At 38.4% G+C, this 12806-nt stretch overlaps 1 protein-coding gene and 1 long non-coding RNA gene across 13 annotated transcripts in view; one reads left to right on the top strand and one right to left on the bottom strand.

Moving 5' to 3' along the window:
• The window catches only part of JAK2 (Janus kinase 2), an 83619-nt gene that overhangs the window by 54686 nt on the left and 16127 nt on the right, over positions 1-12806 (bottom strand). For 2 of the 12 annotated variants that reach the window (XM_026794214.2, XM_026794215.2), the window contains exon 1: positions 211-1078. The exons of 9 other annotated variants lie outside the window; for them this stretch is intronic. The gene's annotated coding sequence lies outside the window, so the exon portion shown is untranslated. Of the gene's footprint in view, positions 1-210; positions 1080-12806 lie in introns of those variants that run through there. One more of the 12 variants, XM_026794216.2, reaches the window with a different exon arrangement.
• On the top strand, positions 427-11663 carry LOC113459419 (uncharacterized). The gene is made up of 4 exons (XR_003380605.2): positions 427-557; positions 3005-3058; positions 6002-6094; positions 11109-11663. It is a non-coding gene; the product is annotated as an uncharacterized LOC113459419 (long non-coding RNA).

The raw sequence follows: 12806 nt of genomic DNA, 5'->3' as shown, positions 1-12806 counted from the left end.
CTACCTACAAAAAGAAAAACCACAAGAAGATCCACTATGCTCAACATAACACAATGATATGTTTGTAAGATGTCACTCCTGCTGCTCCCAATTTCACACATTATTTGGCTTCTTTCTCCCCCCCAGTTTTCATCATCTGACCAAAGCAAAGGGTAAAGTGGTCTTGGACAAGAAAATTGCAATAATAGGCTGTGATAAATCATGCATTACCTTGATTCCTGTAACATTTTTTCTGGGAAAAATATGGGAGAAAACAAATCTGGTAAACCTGAGACAGAGAGACATCAAAAATGTGAAACCATCTGGATGAAGGACCTACTCCTATGCCAGCTACACTATCTGAACAGAATCTAGAAACACGTGCTTCAACAAATTAGCTCTTTGCAGAAATAACTGTCAGCATGTAAACAGGATAACAGTTAAGTCAGAGTGAATCAGCAAACTCTTCCAAACAGCCAAGAGCAATAGATGTCAGTGTCTCCTCTGGACTCTCCAGAAATACTTTCTTCAGCCTACCCTGCTATTTCAGCTTCAGTTAAGAAACTGCACTTCAAAAGGTCAGATCTAATGCAAATTTCATTGTACAAATTCCCTCCTCAAGGTGCGGGAGTTTCTAGGGGATTTTGGTGTCATTGCCCTCCTTCCTCCTTGTCTTTGGAAAAGTGCCTAAAGTCTTGTAAAGGAAACCAAGCTGGCTCTTTACAGCGACACATCAGTTACAGGAACCCAGGCCACTAATATGTTTACAACTCTGCCTTAAAAAACACCCTCCCCCCAGAAAACCAAGCAAACAAACAAACAAAAAAATCCCCCCAAAAATACAGCCAAAGGAAAAACCGACAAAAACCCAGAACACTCCCCTCCCTGCTCTCCAACTTAGATCCCATACAGTTTCAACAAGGTTTTGACTAGGTACTTTTATGAAAGTACAGTCAGGGCCTGATCACATAAAATGAGACAACAAAACATAACAAAGACCATCTGAGACATGCAAGCAGCAACCTGAGATATTCAAGCAACTGCCACAGAAATATTTCAAATAAAATTATTTTTGTAGAAGTTTGATTAAATAGTAAAGTCAGGACTACGTAAATGTATTCACAAACCTATCAAATAATGATTCAGAGTTCCATTACTGTACCAATTTATAAATACTTATATCAATAGATTAACATTGCAATTATATAGAAAGATATTATAACATATAAATACTGCAGCTTCTTGTTACTCTTTAGGAGAAGAGCTGAAGTATTTTTGCAAAAGAATATATTCTTTTTTTTAAATCCTATGTTAATGCTTTGCATTGCTGAATAATTGATGACAGCAATGTTGATGCTTTATCTTTACAATTCACGAAAATGTACTTGCTTGATAGTTTATTTAGTGTTTCCTTAAACACCAATGGCCTGCAAGTCCTCCACTTGTTCCCTATCTGAAACACCAGACAGCTTTTGCAAAGATACTGCACTACTTGCTTTGCCAAGATCATGTTATCTGCATAAACGCAGATTGTCAGAAAAAAATGCTGGCCAGAAAACCCAGGGCTCTGAAAGTAAACAAAGGTTTTTCATAAAATATACCACTAGCAGAGATTCTGCAGGAGTCTAATAGAAGTGACAAGGAGAAAGAAACATTAAGACAAGCATATTTTCACAATGTAGCATTTCAAATAATCTGTGTTCTCTTGAACATTTTAAAAAAAGAACAGACTGGTGCTTCCCCAAACACTGCAGAAAAGTCAAATTATCATCATGTGTATCCAGTATTTACAGAACTCTGTTTTGAGTATGATTAAGCATTCAATTGTGCACTTCAGATTCAAAGAGAAAGAAAATATTCCAAAATAAGATAAACTTAGAACTTCCTATATTCACATTAACTGCTCCCCCAAGCTCTGAAACAAGAATGACACAAACCTTTTTTCATGATTTTTGAAATGATATCCTGAAATACCATAAGAAAATTGCAGAAGACAAGAGCATGAAAATTGTGCCCCAACAGACTAAAAAGATCTAGCAGACTACCTGACAGTCTCAAGAATAGTGGAAAAACAAGGAACTGTTTAAATGAGATATACAATAGCTTTAGAATGCAAACCTATTTAAAAAACATTTTTTTTCTATCAGAAACAAAAGTGTCAAATTACTGAAGAAAAAAACAGTTAAGAAAGACATAGATTCTGTATTTCCTGATTTTAAAACATGAAGAGTAGATGCACTGTTACAAAATAGGTTTTAGATAATCCTATGTTACTGAACTTGATGAAGGGAGGAAGAAAGCCCAAGTGTAACTGACTGGTTTATGATATATAGAAGATTAGACATGAAGATATAGTGTTTTTTTCTGGATTTTAAAATATGCTGTTACAGATTGTGCTATTATCAGTTCCTTTATGACAAGGCATTATAAAATAAAGATTAAGCATTCGTAGCACAACAGTATTTAATAACTGGTAAGTTGTTGAAAAAATGTTACATTGCAAAATTCCCACTAAACAATTATTTAACTCCCACTAAAATTCTTTCTGATGACAGATAACTAAAAAAACCACCTGAAAACCCTCAGATCTCTCAGTACCTAAGTCAAACTCCAACACAAGTTTTGCCTCTGAGCCCTGAGGGCTTTCACCCACCTTTCAATGTCCTCAGCATTGTGGGAACTCACCCAAATGTTCTGCAGATGTATGCACTCAGTAACACGAACCAGGGCACCTCAGCTCTCCCTGCAAGTCCCCACTCCAACTCAGCAATCACACTGTTCTAATCTTGTCTAAAAGCAGTTTTTTCCAACCCACTCATGGATAGGAAATTTGAATATACCTAAGGTGATCTGTTCAAAATCTAATATATTCCATTCTCTAATTTACAGAAGAACAATTCTTTCCTAGACCATCTCAGACTTACAAACCACTTAGTTTTTTACAGAACTTTTCAGCAAATTTGGCATAGTTATTTCCCGCTTCACCTCAGCTGTGATGAAATAAAAATTTCATCTCTCTCTCCAGGTTTTGGAACCAGCTGTTGCACAGAAGTGTGGACTCCAGGAACCACTTCCCAAAGTAAAGCAGAACGACTAATGCAAAGTTGACAAAAGCAAGCTGTGACCATGAGGCAATGAAAAATCCAGCCAGGTCCCCCAAAAATGCCTGTAAACAGTACTGCAGACTCCTTGACACTTTATTTCATTGAATGCAATATTTAGACAAGCTGGAGCTAAGTCTAGAATACAAGTGCAACACAGTTGATTACAGCCAAGTTTCTTCATAATTTGCTAATTATAATAAATTCTTACTCAAATACTGAGTAAGAATTGTCTCCATCTGAACTAGCTGCTCTAAGAGATAAAGTTTAGTACATACATTAACAAGACAAATTGCTTGAAGCCCACTGAAATGAACTCAAAGATTAAAACCATGGTCTCTCCTCTCATGCACGCTCTCATGCATGTAAACAACCAGTGCTCTCCCTTCCTCCTCCTTTACATAGCTTTTCCGTCTGAGCTGACATCGTATGGTATGGAATATCCCTTTGGTGAGTTTGTTCTGGTTATGTCCCCGCCAAGATTTTGCCCAGCCCCAGGCTGCTGGTGGGAGGGTGGAACAGTGGAGAGACAGCGCTGGTGCTGTGAGAGCTACTCAGCAGCAGCCAGAACTCTGGTGTGTCACCAACACATCTGTAGGGACCAATGCAAAGCACAGCAGTGTCAGGGCACCTGTGGGAAAATGAACTCCATCCCAGCCAGACCCGAGACAAAGAGGTGCAGCAGAGGTTATGGCAGTTAACTAACTCTTGTACTTGACAAAGGATTTTAGAAACCTAGAATCTGAAATCAAAATAACATAAGAAGTGGTTCTTGAGCTTCTTTTTACCAGAAGCTTCTGTGGACAGCAAGACAGGGTAATGGAAGGATGCCTTCTCTGATGAAGGATCCTATCTCATCTGATACAGAAACTTCCTAAAACCAAATTATCTCCCTCTCAGACTGTGTCCTGTTAGGCAGCATAAGCACAGCAGCTGAGTACACTGAAGATTTTATGGCATTTTATGTGTTGTACACAATCTCCACCAGAAAAAAAGAAAAAGAATGGGCAACAGGTAAAACAAGCAAATCTTTGAGGGAAAAAATGAGAGTGAATTGAGAAAGGAGACAATATGACCTGTATTAGAAAATGACACATCAGAACTTCCAGAAAAATCTGAGTACCCCTTACTCTAAAACCTGGATGTTGCTTGAATAGTCTACAAGTTTAAAATGCATTACTAGGTCAAAAGCACAGATTAGTATGCCAAGTCTGAGCCCAAACTTCTCTCAGAAGCAGCTGCTTTTCCTCTTTCCCCATCCCCAGTCGCCCTCCCAACTAAGCATTTCTAATGAAGAGAATTTCTCCTCTCCTCTCTCACCTACAATTGGGTATAAAACCAGGTTCAAATTTTAGCTGAAATAACCTCAGTGATTTAGCACTTACTCCACTATTTTAAAACTAATTAAAAATTAATTTAACTTGTTTAAAACTAATTAAAAGTTCATGTTCCAAAGGCAGGCATAGCCTTAATACACACATGGTAAAATCAATGCTTGTGCTTAAGCAGATGAGAAAAACTAGAAGGTTGGAGCCTGCTTCATCTTGATAGGCATAGGAAAACAGTAACTATTGAACATGACCGAACACCTGGGTGCCATTTGATTCCTAGAAAAATCCAAGAAGAGGCATCCTGCGAAAATTAAGTTCTTCCAGACCATTATGTTTTAAACTTAGGAAACACAACTGAACACAAATGAAAACCTGGGAAGAAGTTGCAGGTACTCCTGAGAAGAAAGGACCTTCTCATGGATTATTTGCTGGGAGGCAATGACAGGTACCAGAGGAGGGGGATACTCCATGACCAGAGGAATAAGTAAAAGCGTGAGTCTCAGTTCAGGTGGAAGATGAAAACAGTGCACTGAGTCACATGTTGAAAATTAAGAAAACCAAGAAAAGCATAGATATTTTTCCCACTTAATCTTCTACACCTCTACATCATTGCCTTGTACAAAAGAGTACTTAGGACTCTTCTATTCCCCTTCTACCTCTGGCAAATATGGTCTCTCCTCATCAGGTCCCAGACTCATCCAACTAAACCAATGCTATGTCACTCACCACCAAGGACACTCTTTTTCCAGTTTTTGTTGGTTCTATTGAGTATGCCCTGCATTGCCAGTCTAACAAATCAGATACTGCAGAGCATACGGTAAAGAACACTTCCCATACTAAGGTTAAGAAATTCATTGACTTCTCATTCACATGGTGAATAACAGCTACACATGAGGAGAAATAAGAAGCATGTATAGTTGAAGTTTAAAATATACCACAGGTGGTTCAGTGCATTCCGTTCCCCTCCTTGCCCTCATTCTCCCCCTCCCCATCTACAGGGAAGGAGGACTGATTATTTTAAGCCTTAGCAAATGTTTCTTCAGTCACTCTCCAAGCAGCATTTACTTATTCTCTCAATGGGCTGGAAAAAGTTGATGGAGGAGGAGATCACATTGCTGAGTGTCAGGGGTGGTGATTAGGAACTTTAAGCTGAAGATTTTAGTCATTATTCCCTCTTTAAACATGGGAAGGAAATGTCAAGAGGTAGCCCATGCCTTTGAGCGCTACAACTGCAGCCTTCAAGCATTAAAACCCATTGCCAGCCTCCTATTGCTGAACATCTTCAGGCTGTTCTTTTTAAAATTAAGTTAGAACAAATGAAACCTACAAAAATCCTATTTTAAACTGACATGAAATTAAAGGAAGCAGGAGTAAATACCTTAATGGGGAAAAAACCCCCAAAAAAATCAAAGACTGCAGGAGCTAATCTGGTGAAGAAAATAAAAATGCGGAGGTTTAAGGAGTCTTTCAATAGAGCCCTTGAGCTAGACCAAGTTAAAACAAATGTTCAAATCACTGTTTTAATCTTCTCATTGTGGGGTGAGAAAAAACACCAGTAGAAGTGACTGCTTTTTTCTTAATGAACTTCAGCCACCACAGCACAAGAGGCCACGGACCAGCTGGAGCAGAGCACTGACTGTCCCCTGTACTTGGCACCGGTGAAGCCACACCTTCAGTCCTGAGGTCAGTACTGGCCCCATCCTGACAAGGACATTGAGGTGCTGGAGCATGCACAATGAAGGGCAAAGGAACTGGGGAAGGGTCTGGAGCATAAATTCTTGTGGGGAGCAGCTGAGGGAGGAGAGATTCTTCAGCCTAGTGAAAAGGAGGCTCAGGGGTGACCTTATCAGCCTCTGTAGCTGCTATGAGAAAGGAGGTTGTTGCAAGGCAGTGTCCCTTCTCCCAAGTAACAAGTGACAGGACAAGGAAATGACTCAAGTTGTGCAAAGAGAAGTTCAGGCTGGATATAATGAAAAAAAATCTTCACTGAAAGAGTGGTTAAGCACTGGAATAGGCTGCTCAGGAAATGCTGGATTCACCATGCCTGTAAGAGTTCAAAAGAGTAGAAACAGCACTTCATGCTATGGTTTTAGTGGGCATGGTGGTGTTCAGTCAAATGCTGGACTTACCTTGGTACCTTGGTGGCATTTTCCAACCTTTATGATTATACGTCTCTATAGCATGCTTTGCATGCTCCTAATGACAGAATAGGTCAGTCTCAACTATTGTTTGGTCTCAACTACTGGCAAATGTTACCTGTTGCAGAGCCAACTAGCCTTACTGAAAGAAACCAGAACAGTAAATACTTGTAACAACACAATCCTCCAGAAGAACAACGCAGCTCTAATCCTGTGGTTCCAGCTGTGTACCCTCTGATCTGCCACTCTCAAAAAGAAAGGAGAGAGAACAAAGTAGTTATGTTATTTCCTTACCACCAGGAACATAAATGAACGAAATATAAAACTCTAAACATCTGGCTTTCTTGCAAGTACATACAAAATCAAATTGAAGGAATAGTTCTGCATAGTCCACAAACTCACAGGTATGGATTTCATACCTGTTCAGATTTTTCTTGGGCAGTCTGTGCAAACACCTTGCTCAGATAAACCAGTTTTGCTTCCTCCTGGAAGGAAAGTACATAGTTGTTCTACAGAGCTTTTAAAACATCCAGACTAACAGGGAGGTGAAGAGGCTTCGGCAACTTGTGCCAGCTTTTATAACATTGGTTTATAAAATACATCCATGCCAGCCAACTTCTTCTCCAGTGAAAAAAAAAAAAAAAAAATCACTACTACGAGTTTCAATGCCCAATGCCCTAATGAAGCGCTGCTGGTCTTAAAGAACAGCTCCCAACAGCTTCTGAAGCAGTTTGTCGTTTCCTTGTGTCTTGTCACAGCTTTCACCCCACATACCTTGCTTTTGTAAAATGAGTCTGAAGGCTGTGCAGCCATAGAGAAGTTGAAAAGGTCAAAGCACAGACTGCAGAGAAACAAACCTAGATGTTCAGAAGCACTGAAAGGAAGAGCAACACAATTAGCTGATTCTCACCTGTCAATGCTAAGTTAATACTGGTCTTTCTACAGCGTGATTTCTCGGTCATCCTGTTCATTTAAGTTTGAAAAGGGCTGTACTACATCGAACACACAACAAACTCCCACAATGCGCATGTGGAATGTTAGTGCATGTTTTATCTATTCAGCCATCAAAATTAATTAAACGCATTTGCAGTACATCTCCTTCCCTCAGCTCTTTTACATACAATTAGCACAACATATTTGATGAATTTATGGGAAATTAGAGACAGGTCTGCCTTTAAAATAGTTCTCTTTCTTTCAGTTTTTCAAAATAATTCAAATTAAAGATGACTGCTTTTCTATTTCAAGTACTTGCAGAAGTTGCAAGTACTTGAAGTAGAAGTTTTCCTTGTTAATAGTATGCAGTTGTACAATTGGTGAAGTACTTGCTTTGTGATCAGTATCACAGCAAGAAACAGTCTATCACAAATGGTTTTGTGATTATTAGATTTCCCTAGACTACCAATATGATGAGTTTGAAAAATTTAATTTCCCTTTAATACCAGTATGTGACATAAATTTCTTATTGACTACTGCCCAGATTCAACTGTCTACGGAACAAGAAAAGAAACTTCAGTTTTGAAATATCTCTAGAGAATTTAGCAACAGCAATTAAGGTTCTTTTACTTATTTATGAAAAAAGCCAAAAAAAAGCCACTTTGGAGTGGCTTTGACTTAATGCATGCAAAGCTAATTAGATGTACTTAGTCATCTTCTTCTTTTCTAAACATTTGTTGTGGTTAAGGAATGGCACTCCTCAGTTCAGTGCCCCCACCAGTACTCTCCCAAGCCAGCACCACTTGCTTGATCTTCCCTTCCCACTCTGGCAGAATGGAGTTGAGAACTGGAGACACAAAAGGTGACAATCACAGGTTGAGATAAGAACAAGTTACTGGAAACAGCAATGAGATGACAAAATTAACAGTAACAGCAACAGAAATTCTACCTGGATACAAGGATGAATTTCTTTACTGTGCAGGTGACTGTACACTGGAACACATTGTCCAGAAAGGCTGTGGGGTCTTCCTTAGTGGAGATATCCAGGAGCTGTCTGGACACAATCCTACGCCATGTGCTCCGCAATGGCCCTGCTTCAGCAGAGAGGCTGGGCCAGACAACCCACTGCAGACCTAACTTTAAACACTCTTTGAGCCTGTGCCTTTTCTCAGCTACTGTCATTGTCTGACTAATTTTTAGACTAATTTTCAACTGCCCAGGAAACAATTCTGATACTTGTATTTTTTCTCTACCTTAACTACAACAGGCAACTTGATTTTGAGAGTTAAATCTGTCTCAGTACATGTTTTCCAGGCCATTTGTTGGTTCACTTGTTTCAGAACAGGCATTCAGGATGAGTCCAAAGGCACATCTAGTTCTAGTGGCCAGTAAAAAGCAAAGTGCCCAGAAAAGAGCTAGGAGCAGAACAAGCCCACAACAGTACTTTCCCAGAGTAGTTTCATAGTGATACAAGATTCACAAATATTTTAAACCAAGACAATTTTTAAAAAACAGCTTTATGATATTTACCTGAAAACAACCATCTTCTTCTCTACAACTACCTGAAAGAAGGTCATAGTGAGCTGGGGTTTAGTACCTTCTTCCAGGTAATAAGCGACAGAACAATAAGAAATGGCTTTCAGCTGCATATAGGGAGATTTAGATTGGATATTGGGAAAAATTTCTTCACTGAAAGGGTAGTCAGGCATTGTAACAGGCTGCCCACGGAGGTGGTGGAATTACCATCCCTGAAAGTGTTCAAAAGGCATATGGGTGTGGCACACAGGGATATAATTTCGTGGTGAACATAGTGTCCCAGGTTAATGGTTGGGCTCAATCTCAGAGATCTTTTCCAGTCTTAGCAATTCTATGGCTCTATGAAAAATTATAAAAATGCTTGTTCCTTCACACATGAAAATCATCAGACCAGAAGATATTAAGGTCCTAGAATTAAGTTTAAAAGTCTGACTTTTTTCTCCCCAAGTGATTAACCTTAAATTAACCTTAAGAACATCCAATCTTCATTTCCATGTAATTTCTTCTGTTTCCTTTCTCCATCTTTTCTTGTCACTTTCTACAGTTTACTTATTTCTCCCATGCTACTGACTAACACTCTTCTTCCGTGACCCAAAAGGGGAAGGGAATTAGAGTAACTTACTGACTTAAAAGACAGATAATCATGATCAATCACTCAGAAAGTCAACTTGCAAGGTAAAAAGCAAACTCAGAGCAGCGCATCTGATAGGTATTTTCAGACAAGAAAAATACATACATGAGCAGTCATTGCATGACCTAGGACAGACAAGTCATAATAACAATTCCACACTAAAATAACTGGGTAAACAGGGCAAGAAAGGAAAAGAAAGAATGCAGGCCATTTTGCTGCCAGGTAAGACACAGATTACAGCAGCAAAATTAGGCAGGACTGCAGATCTGTTTGGCAAGGACAATGACTCACACTGGAATACATCATGGGGTGAGGCAGAACTACCTAAGTTAATTATCTAGAGAGGAGGAAGGCAACTGACCTTCTCCAATGAAGCCTCCTGACCCTTAAGTAGGAAAAGACAGACATACACTAAAGGAAAAATCCTGTCAGTGCTTTTATTGAGGCATAACTGATTATACAGGCTGACCACCAGAGAGAGCTGCATGAACTGGAAAGCCTGCCTCCCAAATGGGGCACCAGACAACACAGACCTTCTGGAACAGCAGTAGGGGCAGCATTTAATTAACAATGTAAGATATAAGGTATGCAGATTGGTACACACACAAACTGACAGACCACAAGAGAACTGAACCCACACAAACACATTAGTTCAATTTTCATACAGAAGTGGTAGGCCTCCTGGCAACACATGAGAAGAATGCAGTTATGGAAAGTTCTTATATGAAAGTGGCACTTCAAAAAACATCAACACAATTTGGACTACTGAAATCAACACAATTTACACTACTACTTGAGCTGCTGGCAAAACTGTGGAGGCAGAGGAGGTAAGTGTTAACATTACTGCAAATTCAACTAAATCTTTTGAAAACACGATGGATCAACATGTAATTTATGAAGTCCAAAGAAACCTCACTTCAATTCCCAGCTTTCCAATTAACTCTTCTACATGCTATTTTTCAGTACATAAACAGATATATTTAACCATTTAAATCCCATCAAAAACCAGAGAAACTCTGAAAGATGTATATTCTATAAACATGCCAAAGCAATAAAAGTTCAGTGAACCAAGGGCATTTGCTGGAAAATTCACCTGTAAGGGGGTTATGTTCAGAACTTAACAAGCAGCTTAACTAACTATGAATGCCTACAAAGCAAGCCACACTGCTATTCTAACATCACCAAAATCTAAGATTATGAATTATTATGCATAATTATGTATTTATTATATAATTAGTGCAGTCTAGTTTTTCACTACAATGGTTTCACATTAGCTTAAATCTGTGAAAATCTGGAAAGCTAAAGTCTTATTCTCCCTTTCACCTGGCATTCCTAATTGGTCCCTACTTCCTTAGCAGTTGTCTTTGTACTGGGACAACATTCAATAAACCAGTTTCAGTTAGTACTAATCAAAAGTTTTCAGCATTTACTGAAGTTTTCTGCATTTTTTTCACTCCAGAAACACAGGACTGCTAGCACAGATGCAGACACATGTATGGGAACATGCTGCACTCCAACTGCCAAACGCTGACTTGAAAATGTATCCTACTTGAAAATGCACCACAGGAAAACGAAGTTTCTCTGAATCTGCAGAAAAACCAGCAGACTTAAGAAAAAGATGGTTTGTAGCCAAAAACTTCTATTTTCTTAGGAAGATACTCAAGGAAAATCTGAAAATAAAAGGTTTCATACAGAAAAAAAAGACATGAGCATACTTTCTACTTAGTAAGGCATTTAATTTAACCACAAATATCCATACAATTTCAGCAGACATTTGCAGGGATTTAGACTTAGTATCCCGTTGCATTCCACCTTCAGAAACAAGAATAAACCCACACTTTAGAAAGCTTGTTAGACACACTAATTAGAACCTCAAAGTAATAATAAAAAGGGAATCAAAACCAAGCAATACTATTTACCCTAGTGTTATAATTATTCATACACAGGTGCAATTTAAGCAAATATTTTCTTTGGTGTGAAACAATACACCGTTCTCATACAGCAATAAAACTGAAAGTCACAATTATTACATGAGAAAGTGAAAAATAATAACACTACTACTACTACTACTACTAGATTAATATAGTTGGAAGGCACTTATGGTGGTGATTTGGCTTGTTATCCCTGCTCAAAGTAGGGTCAAATTACACCAGGCTCAAAGCCTATATAACAAAATTTATACCATGTGCAGAGGTGGATATTTCACAAGTTCTCTGAACAATTTTTTCCAGTGTTCAGACTGTCCTCCTGCTGAAAAAGATTTCCTTAATAACTAGCAAAAATTTCCCATGCTCCTTGTGTTTGTTTTCTCTCATCCAACACCCTGTGCCTTCAAGAAAAAGTCCAACTCCGTATTTTTTATAGCCTCCCATCAGGTAGCTGAAGACAACAAACCGATGTCTCCTTAGACTTCTCCAAATGAAAATACACAATTCCCTCAGCACGCAGTACAGCATGTACTCCAGCTGTATTTATCTTTGGCAGTACTTCGCTGATCTTTATCCAGCATGCCAGCGTTGGAATGATCTAGTATTAAGAAGCTTTGAACTGGAATCACAATCAGACAAAATTAGATAGAAGCCTTTCAAGTAGAACTTTCTTTTAAAAGAAAGACATGCATTTTAATGATATCAGTGTTAAGTTAGATACTCAAGAAAAATGCAGGCTACACTTGGGAAATAATTGAGGATGCCCTGAGTAGTAATCACAGTGACTCCTGCTATAGTGAGATCTGAATTTAATATAAATTTCAATGTATTTGAGCAGAAAACACATCTCATAAGCACTACCTAAATATATGGAGCAGATTATGTGTTCTTTATACATACACACATACAATAAACATCAAGTACATTCAAATTTATGTATATACTTCAAATATGTAAAGGACTTAATCATCGTGGGTAGACACCTTACATACAACCTGGCTGAAATCCAAAACAGAAGTACAGTTTTATAGTTTCTGCATTTATTTAGGTTTATTCTAGTTTAAAGACTATCTAGACAACAAATTACAAATGTAAAAATACTTAACAACTGCAAAAATTCAGGACTACATCAAATAATAAATCTATCATTCATAAGCATTTTTTGTCTTTAAAGTTGTACATATTTGATACAACCACTAAATCTGCTGGAAGAGCTTCTAACTTGTAAA

The sequence above is a fragment of the Zonotrichia albicollis genome, chromosome Z, assembly GCF_047830755.1.
Source record: "Zonotrichia albicollis isolate bZonAlb1 chromosome Z, bZonAlb1.hap1, whole genome shotgun sequence".
NCBI lineage: Eukaryota > Metazoa > Chordata > Aves > Passeriformes > Passerellidae > Zonotrichia > Zonotrichia albicollis.
The sequence above is the reverse complement of the archived record's forward strand: the minus strand, read 5'-3'. Positions and strand labels throughout refer to the sequence as shown.